At 39.0% G+C, this 12694-nt stretch overlaps 1 protein-coding gene across 1 annotated transcript in view; it reads left to right on the top strand.

Moving 5' to 3' along the window:
* The first annotated feature begins 1897 nt into the window (after positions 1 to 1897).
* USP8 (ubiquitin specific peptidase 8) overlaps positions 1898 to 12694 on the top strand; it is a 56386-nt gene continuing 45589 nt past the window's right edge. Inside the window, exon 1 of the mRNA XM_014852473.3 lies at positions 1898 to 2539. The gene's annotated coding sequence lies outside the window, so the exon portion shown is untranslated. The remainder of the gene's footprint in view (positions 2540 to 12694) is intronic.

Below are 12694 nucleotides of genomic sequence, written 5' to 3'. Positions count from 1 at the left end.
GGATACTTGTGCTTTGGCTAAAAAGCAGTTGGGATGAACATTTGTACATAATGTCATAAATTTTATCATATATATGAAAGCTAAATTTTTCCATAAAATATTAACATGTGATTCACTTCTTGCATTATTCTGGGATAATCATGTTTTATTGACCTACAAGGCCTATATAATCTGTGTTCCATTCCCTCCCCACTCCTCTGAGAGCATCTCCCATCGTGATCCCACTCATTCACTCCATGCCAGCCATGCTGTCCTCCTTGCTGTTCCTTCAGCATGTGTCCCCCACTAGAATGGAAGTCAGCTCTGTGTTCAGGAGGGACTTTATATCTCAAGTCTAAAACAATGCCTGGCATAGAATACACATTCAGTAAATATTTGTTGAATGGATGGAAGATGAACCAGGTTCAGCAAGTTTTGGACTATAGCTTATGCCGGATGGCACCGGAATTAAAGCTATGGTCCAATACCGGCCATGCCTTCTAAACCACTAGTGACCATTGTTTAGTCTAGGTACCATAGATACTGCTACCTGGTTTGTTACAACACATTTAAAAAAGCTAGGGTTTGTGATTCAATTCCATAAGCCTAGTTTCATCTAGGTAACCCTGCTCCTTAAGAACTCTCATTCCACTAATTTTTTTTTTAAAAGATTTTATTTTTTTCCTTTTTCTCCCCAAAGCCCCCCGGTACATAGTTGTATATTCTTCGTTATGGGTCCTTCTAGTTGTGGCATGTGGGATGCTGCCTCAGCATGGTTTGATGAGCAGTGCCATGTCTGCACCCAGGATTTGACTAATGAAACACTGGGCCACCTGCAGCGGAGCTGTGAACTTAACCACTCGGCCATGGGGCCAGCCCCTCATTCCACTAATTTTGAAAAGTCCAAAGCCCACCCCCAGATTTCTGTGAATTTCCAAGGAATGTTCTTGTTTTTTCCTGCTTTCACCACCTTAGTTCAGTTTGGGAATCATCTTGTCATCTTGTGCCTAGTTTCTCTTCTGCACCTGTTAACCCACATGTGGAACTTCTTAGTTTTCGAAAAACTCAAGCAAATGACTTATGTTTTTAGCAAACATGACTGATGCTTTAGGGAAGTGGGGGAATTCCACTTATCGGGGAGAATTGGGGCAATTAGAGCAAAAAAATAAACTTTAGATGAATGTTAAAGAGTCCTATTTATTAAAACATTTCTGCCACCCCATCATAGGAGACTGTCTTCATCGCTTAATCCATTCTTAAGGCTTCTCTCTTTTTCTATCACCTCACATTCCTGGCGTCCTCTCTCTGAGAGTGTCTTCAAAGAACTCCAAATTCTTCTCCCTGTCTTTCTTTGGCTCCTCCTCCCAAACTCAGCTCTGGGTTTTTCTTTGCATACTCAAATTCATCAAGGTACTCAGCAGGAAAACAACAACAACGTCAACCAACTTCCTTTCCTCAGATCCACCCTCAAAAGATAGACGGAATTTTTTTCCTTAGTTACGAAAAATTTGCTAAGGCTTCCTAGTTGGCAGATCCAGGCAGTACAGTATATTTCATATTATATCAGTCTTAAGCCTTTGGGGGAAACTATAGGTATAAAAGAGCTACCATATTTTTGCAGGAATTTCATTGTGATGGAAAGGAAATTAACATTTATTGACAGGCTCTATGTGAAGCATTGCTGGGCTAGGTGCTTTCATTTATTCATTACAAATTTATTGAACACCTATCCGGTACACACTTTCATTTAACGTGTTTACTAGACCTCGCCTTCGGCTTTCCCATCCGTGAGACACCCGGACCGTCCCTGGGAATTTAGTAACCATGGCCAGCAAGCCCATCCAAGCAGATAATGGGAGCATCCAATCACCTTTCTCTACGAGAGAAAGAGATCACCTCGCGAGAAGGTTCAGACTTCTCGTTCTGTTTTTGTAAGATTGGGTTTTTGACGTTAATTCTATACATATAACGTGTTTTAGGATCACGTCCGTTCTTCTTTGACAAGAGGCTTGGCTTGGGAGATTGTTAAACTTCTGGCCCGAATTTGAGGGGATTCAAATCCCTTTTCTAGTCAGCCCTAAATCTCCAATCTGAGGAGGAAGATACGTAGCTAAAAGGCACAAGAAGGAGCCCTGCTACCTCCGCGGCAAGGCCCAGGATAAGGAGGAACATCGGGGTGACCGAGCTGCGCTCGAGAAATGCTGGGCGCGGGGGGTGGGGGAAGGGACGGGCGGGCGAGTTCGCTCCAGCCCAGCGTACTCTGGGCCCTGCCCCGCCAGCCACCCAAAACGTCCTCCTCAGCGCTCCCCCCAACTCCGGCGCGGCCCTCACGGCCCGGGGCACCGCTGGGGAGGAGCGAGCAGCCGCGGGTGCGCGCGCGCAGCCCCTGCCCCGCCGTGACGTCAGAGACGCGACGCGTTGCGACGCGGTGCAAATTGGGAAAAGGGGATGAGCTGGGCTGGCTTCCGTTGGGATAGCGAAAGCTAGTTCTTCCTCTGTTTGGTGGAAAATGGGCGTTTGGCGAGTAGACTGGCGTTGGTGAAGCGCGCCCAGCGCCAAGGTGAGTGCGGGTCTGGGTCCTGGCGTTTGTTCCCCCGAAAGCCGTACGCGGTGAACCCGCCTGTCTTTCTCCAGCTGTTGGTCACCCGGGAGATAAGCCCTGTCGGCGGAGAGGAGTGGGACAACCTCAGATCGGCTTTCGGAGGAGGGACCCAACCTTGAGTCTTTCCCCCTGCCCACCTAGGGTTGCCCAGCGAGTTTCATATGGACTCAGGTTTTCCGGTCGTAAAAGGTGGCCTTGACCATTCCCCCTTCTTGGACACTCACACTCGACTTTGACCTCCTTCTTCTTGTCTCCGTTTTCTGGTTTTCTGCTGTCGAGCTACAATCCCAGGCCTTACTACAACCCCTTAGAGCGTTTCCCAGTCCTTCCTCTGTCCCAGTCAAACTTGGTTTTAGGGAAGTCCAAGAATGAGTTTAAAGACCCCATAGGCGTATCGGAGTTAAAACTATGACTTCCCCAAATAAAAGCCTTTTTCCCCCTAAAAGATTGCCTCTCCTAGAGTTGTGGGACAAGTTAATTTCACCTCCACTTCACCCGGGAGATTATCAGAACCCTGAATCGCAGTGATGTTCATTTATACGTAAAGCTGCAGACCACACTTCTGGGTTTCTTTCTTGCCTCCAGTTCATTCTGTGACCTTGAAACAAGTCACTTAAGCACTAACAAAATATTTACCTTAAGACAGAGGTGTTGCAGAGCCTAAGGAATTTAATATTTGTTAAGAGCTCTGACGGTTTCAGATGAAAGGGATCCCGAGCTAAAGGGTGTTACTTTTTCTGATTCTGCAAGCATTCTTAGTTTTGTGTGTTTTCTGCAGCCATTAAAAATGTCAAGTGATATTTGTTAAGGAAGTGTTCCTGTTTTAGGCTTGCTCTGCGGCTTTGCTCTGTAAGCAGATTTTGCATTTCAACAGATTCTGTTTAAGATTCGTTGTTGAATGTCTTTCATGATGGATTTAGATAGTTTCTCATGACTACAGTACTGGAGCAGTTTATCTGAATGGCCATGTCAGTTGTGCTGTGTCTTTATTATACTGATATGGCTGCCTTGAAATGTGTATTTCTTTTCTTGTGACACATTAGGTGCATCTTTAAACTGAGATGGTAAGGACTCTATGATAGTAAACAACAACAGCAACCTGTCATTAATGACAAATAGGCATTAATTGTACATAAGTATGTATTGTGTTCTTTGAGAAAACAATGCATGAGAAAAACTAACAAAAATATTTTAGATGTCTTTCTAGCATTTAATTTTTTTATATGTTTACTTGAACTTTATTAATCATTATAGTCATTTGTTTATTAATGTGAACATAATGGGAAAGAACCAAAATGGCTTTTGTAAAGTAAGATAGTTGGAAAATAAATCCAGCGTGTCAGGTTTTTTTCCATAAAATGTCAGCATTATATTTTATTATGAACTTTTCTACATGAAGATATACTTATTTTTTACAGATGAAAGGAAAAAAGTGCCCGTTAAATGTGAGTTACTAATAAAATTAGATAAGGAAGCATTTTTTTGAAAATCTTGATTCTTGTTCCAGTTACCTATTGCTGTATAACAAATCACTCCAAAGCAAAGTGGCTTAAAATTACCATTTATCTCATGTTTCTCTGGGCTGGCTGGACTCAGCTGGTTTGGGTTCTCACTTAGAGTTTCATGCATTTGTAGTCAGATAAGCAGCTAGGGTTGGAGTCCTCTGAAAGCTCAACTGGGCTGGACATCCAAGATGGCTCGTTTGCGTGCATGGCAGTTGATGTTGGCTGGGAGTTCAGCTGGGGATATCAGCTGGAGTGCCTGCACAGAGCCTCTTCATGTGGCTTGGACTTCTCATGGCATGGAGGCCGAGTTCTAAGAGCAAGTGTTTCAAGACACAGGAAGTGGAAGCTGTGCCTTGATGTCTGTTAAAGCTGGGACCCAGAAATTGGCACAGCATTACTTCCAACATTCTCCGTTGGTTAGAACAATTAGAGCCCTCCCCACACCAGGTGGTGGACTCCTGCCTTTTGAAGGGAAGAATGTCAAAGAATTTGTGGCCATATTTAGCCTACCATAATTTCGTTGACAAAGTTGTATTAGACTAATGTTTGGATTTAGTAGTAAATGCAGAATATGGTACACTTCCAATTTCTTTAACCATAATGCTTTATATTTTCATGGCACATTACAATTTTCAGAGCATTTTTCTGTATATATTTTTTCATTTGAGAACTCTATAGACACAGATGAATCATACCCGTTTTGCAGAGGAAAGTAAACTCGGGAGTGGCATTGGTGGTGTTGGGAGGATTTAAGGAATTTGCTCAAAGTCATATGATAAATGGCAAATGAGACTAAGACCTACAATATTTTCATAATATAAAATGTATTATTAGTAAATGATGAAATGTTATATTAAACTTATTAGGAATTCCGTGTTTATAACCATATTAATTCAAGTAAAACAGTGCTCATGTATAGTGAATAAAATCAGTGTTAAGATAGCTAAACCTTGGCTCTTCTAACATTACAATTTAGTTTTTCATAATACTAAATTCTCTGAAACGTACCAAAAATGATGTGAACCTACATGTCTTTCTACTATAGTGAAGGGAAATTATTACACATTATAAAACCAATTCCAAAACAAATTAAGTATTTCTGAAAAAGTTATGGTGTAGGAATCCTGGGGGTTTTATTTTAATTTCTCAATTACAAAATTTTAAAAATGAAAATGATTTTTCATAATTTTGGTAGATTGGGAATTATGTGATTTAAGATGTCGATTTAAGCTGGAAACTAATTGTCATCTTCATGTTGTTTCATTGCTTCTAATAACATGCTTATATCCATTCTTTATGTCTGTGGTTCTCTGTCTTGACTGCACATTACAATTCACCTGAAGAGCTTTTAAAAATACCTATGTGCAAGCAAGTCCCATGCTCAGAGATTCTGGTTTTATTGTTAACAAATGGCTTCTGGGCATCACTATTTTTAAAGAGTTCTGTAGGTGATTCTAATATACAGCTAGAATTGAGAACTATGTCTTTTTCTTTAGTACATACCAAGTATCTAAGTATGATCTGGTTCCCTACTCATCTGTTTCATGTCTGTTAAAAAAAAAAATTAAGGAGATAAAGAGTGAAAGGAGGTAAGACATGGATTAAGGTTATAAATGTAGATAGGCACCTATTCTGGAAAACAGGTACTCTTCTCTTTTTTCTAGGAATGGTCCTTCTTAATAAAACCAGCCAATTTTGGCATGATCTTTTAGTGCCTATATTATGGTACTTTGCTTTGTGTTACTGTTATGTACTTATCTTTCATCTAAAGAGGTAGAAACTTTGTTCAAAGGTACATTCTTTGTATCCCCTGTAGCTCCCAACACTGCGTTTTGAATAGATGCGGGCACACTAAATGTTTACCACATTGAAGCCAGTTTAGACAGTCACTCTTCAGAACTAGGGCTAGTTATTTTACTCTTTTTTTCTTGAGCATTGTAAGAACTTTATAAAAGTTCTTTAGAATTCTCTTTTTCTTTGATTTCTATGATATTGCACTTTTCTAGGTTTCCTTCATTCTCTATTTCTTTCTTCATTTAGGAAGCCTACCCTTCACCTCCAAGTTCTGAGCCCTTCAAGAATCTTGTCAGCTGTAGAAAAACAAGATCTCATTTCCTTGGTGGTTTGTTCTCCTGATTTTAGTTACTAGTACAAATGATGTCTGTGTTTTAGAAACTACTCTAGAAGTTTTGAAATATACATAAAAGTGGAGAAAATAGGATTATTTTAAACTATATCCTAGATAACATATCATTTCAGTCTCAGTACTTTATCTCCCAAAACAATAGGGATTATCAGAATTAACATTAATGCCTTAATAGTTGCTTTAATGTACACCTGATCTCTATTTACATATTTACATTTCTCTCAAGGCATCTTTCTTTAGATGTTGTTTCTTTTGCATACATTCAACATGTTCAAATTTCCTGTAAATTGGTGGTTGTTACTTGGGAGTAATTTTGCCCCCCCACCCCCCAGGGACATTTGGGAATGTCTGGAGACATTTTTGGTTGTCACAACTGGAACAGGGTGGATACTACTGGCATCTAGTGGGTTGAAGCAAGGGATGCTGCTAAAAATCCTCCAGTGCACAGGGCAGCCTCTCACAAAAGTTTTATCCAGTCCAAAATGTGAGTAGTGCCCAGGTTGAGAAACACTGCTGTAAACTGATCAGTTTTTTAAACTACAGTATTCATTTATCGTTAACAGCAGTACCATTCTTCACATTTCTCAGGGTAGAAAGTGTGTGTGTGTCTGTGTGTGTGTGTGTGTGTACACAAGAGAGAAAATACTCTGTTTCAGTCAGTCTGGTACGAAAACATGTTTCTGCCTTTTGTGTTCTTTTTTGCAGTGGCCTGCCAGTTATTCTTTTCCAAAGTAGGGTTCCCTTACTCCTGTTTGCTTCAAATCCATCTTGCATATCCCCACTTTGACCTGCCCTCAGATACCATTTTTGCCTTCAAGAACTGGCTTCTTATTGCCTGCTGAATTAAATATAAACAGTTTTGGATAACTTCAAAAGTCCTCCATAATGTAACTCATCTCCTTCCTAATAATATATTTTATTATTGTTAGCCAACAGTTATTAAATGTTGACTAGAAGGACTACTGGGGTAGATGCTAGAGGTCTAGCATGTGAGAGTAATGACATGTAAAGACATGTCAGTGTAATCCCTTGATCTAATTGATTATTTCCTGATAATCCCTGTAGTATTTCTTACTTTTCTCTTTGCTTTCCCATACTAATTCCTCATTTTGTATTTTTGTGTTGGTTTCCTATTCTGGTCTGCCCATCTTTCTGACTCTATTCAGAGCTAAATGCTATCCTTAGGGCCAGTTTCTGTCTCTCTCATCACATCATCATGAGCACTGCATGCTTATGAGGTATGGGGGTCTTACTAGTGATATTGTCATTTGGCCCAAATACTGCACCAAGGGAATGATATATAACAAGTACTATAGAATTTAGACCAAGAAATGAACTCCAAGAACTCAGACCATCAAGGATGGAAGAGGTGGAAATTAAGTTGGTTCTTGAAGGAAGAGGGACCAGCACAAAAGAGAGGAGAATGCACTCTGGGCTGGAAGCAGCTTTTTTTCCCCCCAGGCTACACCAAATTTTGTCCGCTTTTTGATTTCCCAGTGACTAGAGTCACATATTACATTTAGTGTAGCAATTAATTATTGCCTTATTGTGTAATGAGTATTAGTTTGGTCTTGTAACTAGACTAAGATATTTGCTCTTTATTCCCTAAAGCAGTTACTCAAAGTAGCTAGTGTCTGTTACAGGCTTGAAGCTTGTGCTAGAATATAAATTAGTGCACTGCTTTCTTCATAGCAAAAGTCTTGCTTCTATAAAAAGTTCAGTGTGCTTATTTGGTGATTTACATTCTGTCATAAGCTGCTTATTTTATCACAGACTAGTAATACACAGTTCCCCAACCAGCACTGGTCTGTGGACCACACTTGGAGTGGCATTGCTTTGCACCACTTTTCCACTTTTTCAGTTGTAACCTAAAGTAAGAAATACATTTTACATTTCAACCCAGTGTTCCATATATGCATATAGGCGTACATATAACCGAAACCAAAGTTTCATGAAACAGTACTTAACCTTACTATATGTGACATGCTCTGGTATTTTCTCTTGCAGTTTTATGTTTTTAATGCTGATTGTGACCTTTTAAATAGATTTTAAAAACACTACTCTCAAGCATTTAGCACAGTGCTAGATACATGGTAGTTGCTCAGAAAATATCAGAAGTGTTTTGCAGTGATTAATTCTTGAAAGGGTTGAGCCTTAATACAGATTACTTTAAAACAGATTATTTAATCAGTACTTGCTTGTCTGTGGCATTTTGAGTGAGTATAGAATGGATTATATGAAATTTAAGACAGAAGATATAATGAATATTGTTGCTGTCTGAAGGGCGGAGATAGGGCAAAATGATGGATGGCCAACAAAGATAAACTTTGCTTTCCTTTCAGCATTGCTAAGGACCTCAGCAGTGGCTAGTGTGAAGCCCTAGTTAAGATGTCAGGACCAGTTTGAATGACCACAAACCTCAGTGTTTACTTTTTACTTTTTAGTCTTCACTCTGGTTCAAGTCATCTAATCTCTACTGTTTGGAAGGATCAGAAGGATGTCCTTCCGTCTTCTCTCCGTTGTTTACTCATTTTCAGGACTGTCTGCATTTCATTTTTGGTGCATCACTGTTTGACCAAAGCTGGAGTTCTTAATCTTTATCAGGCTTACGCATCTTAAGCAAATTTATTTTTTGTTTTAGAGTAACTAATTTTTCTTACGTATACTTATTTTTTTTTTACTTACAATTCTTTTTGAAGCATAGCATAGTTTTAATGGGTTATATTTTATATTTAGTTTGTTCTAGATCTAAACAAGTAAATTCTATAAATTATTTGAGTTCTGTAGTTATTGAACATTTTTGTATAAGTATCTGGTTTGTTGTAAGACAACAAACTGCTGCTGCTCTTTTCCTTGTTTGTACTGTTGCAGCCGAAATAACGAATTATGAATTCATTCAGTCATTCTGGCCTTAGTTTATTTTATGTCGGTCTATTTTGAAATTTTGTTAATGGTAAAATGCAGCAGAATGACTTACTAAAAATTTAATGTATTACCTTTCACATAGATTTAAGTTGGATATGTATCCTTCTTTGCTATCTCATTTGATTAAGGAAAAATATCCTTTACCTGTGTTTTGACTTCTGCAGAAATGTGTGATAATAGAGGCTGAAATGGCAATTAAGGCAATGCTATAAGTATTTTTAACACCAGGCATGTTCTTTGACAGTGTAAACTATGTAATTTTGTTAATGAAAATTATCTGAGAAAGTTGTTACTTATTTCAGCTGTTCTCAGAAATCAGCTAAGGAGGGGCAGCCCAGGGGGCCCAGTGGTGTAGTAGTTAAGTTTGGACACTCCACTTCAGTGGCCCAGAGTTCACGGGTTTGATCCCAGGTGCAGACCTCCATGCCACTCGTCAAGGCATGCTGTGGTGGTGTCCCACATACAAAATAGAGGAAGATTGGCACGGATGTTAGCTCAGGGCCAATCTTCCTCACTCCCCAAAAAAGATCAACTAAGGACAGAAAAGGTAACTTTTTAAAAGCACAATCTTTCTGCTAGAAACCCTCACTAAAAGCTTTGTTATCATAATCTTATCCCTTTGCTTTCCCTCCATGTGTCTAATCATTTACCAAGGCCTGTCATTCTACCTTTCTAGTGTCTTTTGTCTGCCTCCTCTGTTCCAACTCTACTGCCCTAGTTCTGACCTTCATCGTCTTTCCTTAGGATCATTATATTAGGTAACTAGTGTCTTCCTTACCTCGTCTTTTAAAGCCTAACTTTGTACTGTTGTCAGTTTGGATCACATAACTCCCTTCTTCAGAACTCTGCTATGGCTCTCTATTACCTTTCAAAAACAAAGTAAATGCTTTAATGTGACATTCAAGGCCTTCTATTATCTGTTCCTAAACTATTTTTTTTTTTTTAAAGATTGGCACCTGGGCTAACAACTGTTGCCAATCATTTTTTTTTTCTTCTCTGCTTTATTTCCCAACACCCCCTCCCCCCGCCCCCGGTACATAGTTGTATATCTCAGTTGCAGGTCCTTGTAGTTGTGGGATGTGGGACACCACCTCAACGTGGCCTGACAAGCAGTGCCATGTCCGTGCCCAGGATCCGAACCCTAGGCCGCCGCAGCAGAGCGCGCGAACTCAACCACTCAGCCATGGAGCCGGCCCCCCTAAACTATTTTTTCAGGCTTTATTGTCTAGTAGATCCTTGTTCATTCTCTGTACTGGCCAGTTCCTAAAGATGTTGTTTACTTTCCTGACTTGTTCCTCATCTCTGTCAAAAGCCTTCTCCCACCAAGACTACATGAATACTGTCCCTTCAGTGATGCCTCCCAAGATCCCTCTAGTCATACTTAATTTTCCTTAATCTTTCTTATTTTACATTATTTATAGCTCCTTATGGTTTGATATCATACTATGTTGTACTACCACGGCTTGCAACTTTCTCTTTCACATTATTTTTTTAAACTTTGTGAGGAAATGGATCACATCTAATCTTTTGAGTTCCTGGAAGCACAGTGTCTTCTATACAGCAGGATATCTGTGAAGATTTGAATTGAATTTTGAAATTGCTAATGATTTGCTATTTTAATGTTGCCTAGGTAACACATATAGTTTTTATATTCTTTGCCTTTTAAAGATCCAAGCTTTAAAAGCAATCTTGAAAAGCAGATTCAACTGAGAACGTGTTCTAAATCTTCATTTTAGAAGATTCAAATCAGTGTCTCTCTTGTCCCAACCAAGAAACCTAATTGTCATGAATAAACAAAATAGATTCTACCTGACTTTTTGACGTGTACTCTGTAGTTAGACCGCTAATACTTATGACTCAGAGGATAGAACTAGAAAAACAGATACTATCACACTGGTACCTGGTTACTCTGCCTAACTCTGGCTTTAGTTATTATCTTAGTACACGTAGTAGTGTCACCAATAAAAAATCATTGGGCTTTTTGGGAATTATGTTTCAAGAGCTGGCCTGTATCAGGATAGCAAATATTGGCTTTCTGTGGTTGAGTAAGTTTAAGATCCTTGATGAGCTAGTTAAGAGCAGAAAAGTCTCAGGGATAACGCATTACTCTTATCTTACTGTCTTCTGGCCTTCATTAATAGTCCACGCTCCAACGTCCTCTGCCTCTGCCTCAGTGATATGTGTGGTGGCATCACTGAGGCCTCAGGTTTCTTTAAGCACCTTCCTGAAAAGTTAGTTTCCTGACTTTTCTGTGCTTTCCCTTAGTCAAAAGTATTATTCCTCAACTGTTGCTTCTTATGTTTAAGCAGAAATCATGTTTCTGGAGCAGCATTCCACTCTATCCCATCATTCTCTTTTTCATTGCCAACTTTTCTTTAAGTTATTTACAGTCTGCTTCCATTTCTTTATTCCTTAATGCTCGTGCTCTTGCTTCCACTCACACCACTGTATGGAAGCTGTACTCCACAAGGTTATATGTATATATCAGGCTCTTCCAGTGTTGCAAATCTGTTTTTTTAAATCAGTATTTTAAAATATGTATATTTTGTGTTTGCTTGTTTCACCCATAACTTCCTAACTTTTACATCTGTCCAGGTATTCTTTTCACATTTATATACAATTGCTTATATTTATTCATATTTGCATTGTTATGTAATTGCTTTCTTTAAAAATTTTTAATGAAATAAGTACATTACATATATTCTTTTAGTGCTATAAAACATGATAATAAAATGATCACCTGTGATCACCTGTGAAGGTACCACCCAACTTGAGAAATAAAACCTTATTGATACCCTTGAAGCTATTTGTGTGTGCCTCCCTGATTACATCTTCTGCCTCCCCAGAAATAGAATTTATGTTTATTTCCTGTCTGTCTTTATAGGTTTACCTAATTTGTATTCTTAAGCAATATACTGTTCAATTTAATTTGTTTTTAAACTTTGTACAAATGGTGTCATGTTATATGTATCTGTGCTTTTTCACTCAACATTGGGGTATAGGCAGGAGGTGAGGAGGTGGTGGGTGTGGGAGGGTAGGGCATGTTCTTTGGTTAAACTGTTTATTCTGGGAGGTCAGGGACCATGTCTCATATACCCTTTGTATCTTTAACATGTAACATGGTGTTTTTTGCAAGGTGACATTCAAAGGATACTGTTGATCCAAGGGATCCCTATCATGCTCTTTCATTAAGGCATTCTCTTAGCTGGTTTGGTGATGAATTGTTGATGAATTAGATACCTAAGTAGGAGGACATATTTAAGGTTAGTTGATCCATTTGAGAGTGATGGTGTGGTCCAGAGGCTTTTCTCCCCTGTCACTAGCTTTAGACACAAAATGCAGAGTGGAAGGAACAGTGTAGAAAATGTTCATATATGAGATCATTGTTTCTAAATGCATAGGTCTGAAACTACTCATTAAAGTATTTGGTTAAACATATGTTTATAGATACATACGGAGCAAGTAATGATGGAAAAAACCCAAAATTATAAAAATGTGACTTTCGGAGAAAAAATAGTTTGGTTTGGTGACTAAGAC

Source organism: Equus asinus, chromosome 2 (genome assembly GCF_041296235.1).
Source record: "Equus asinus isolate D_3611 breed Donkey chromosome 2, EquAss-T2T_v2, whole genome shotgun sequence".
Classification (NCBI taxonomy): domain Eukaryota; kingdom Metazoa; phylum Chordata; class Mammalia; order Perissodactyla; family Equidae; genus Equus; species Equus asinus.
The sequence above is the reverse complement of the archived record's forward strand: the minus strand, read 5'-3'. Positions and strand labels throughout refer to the sequence as shown.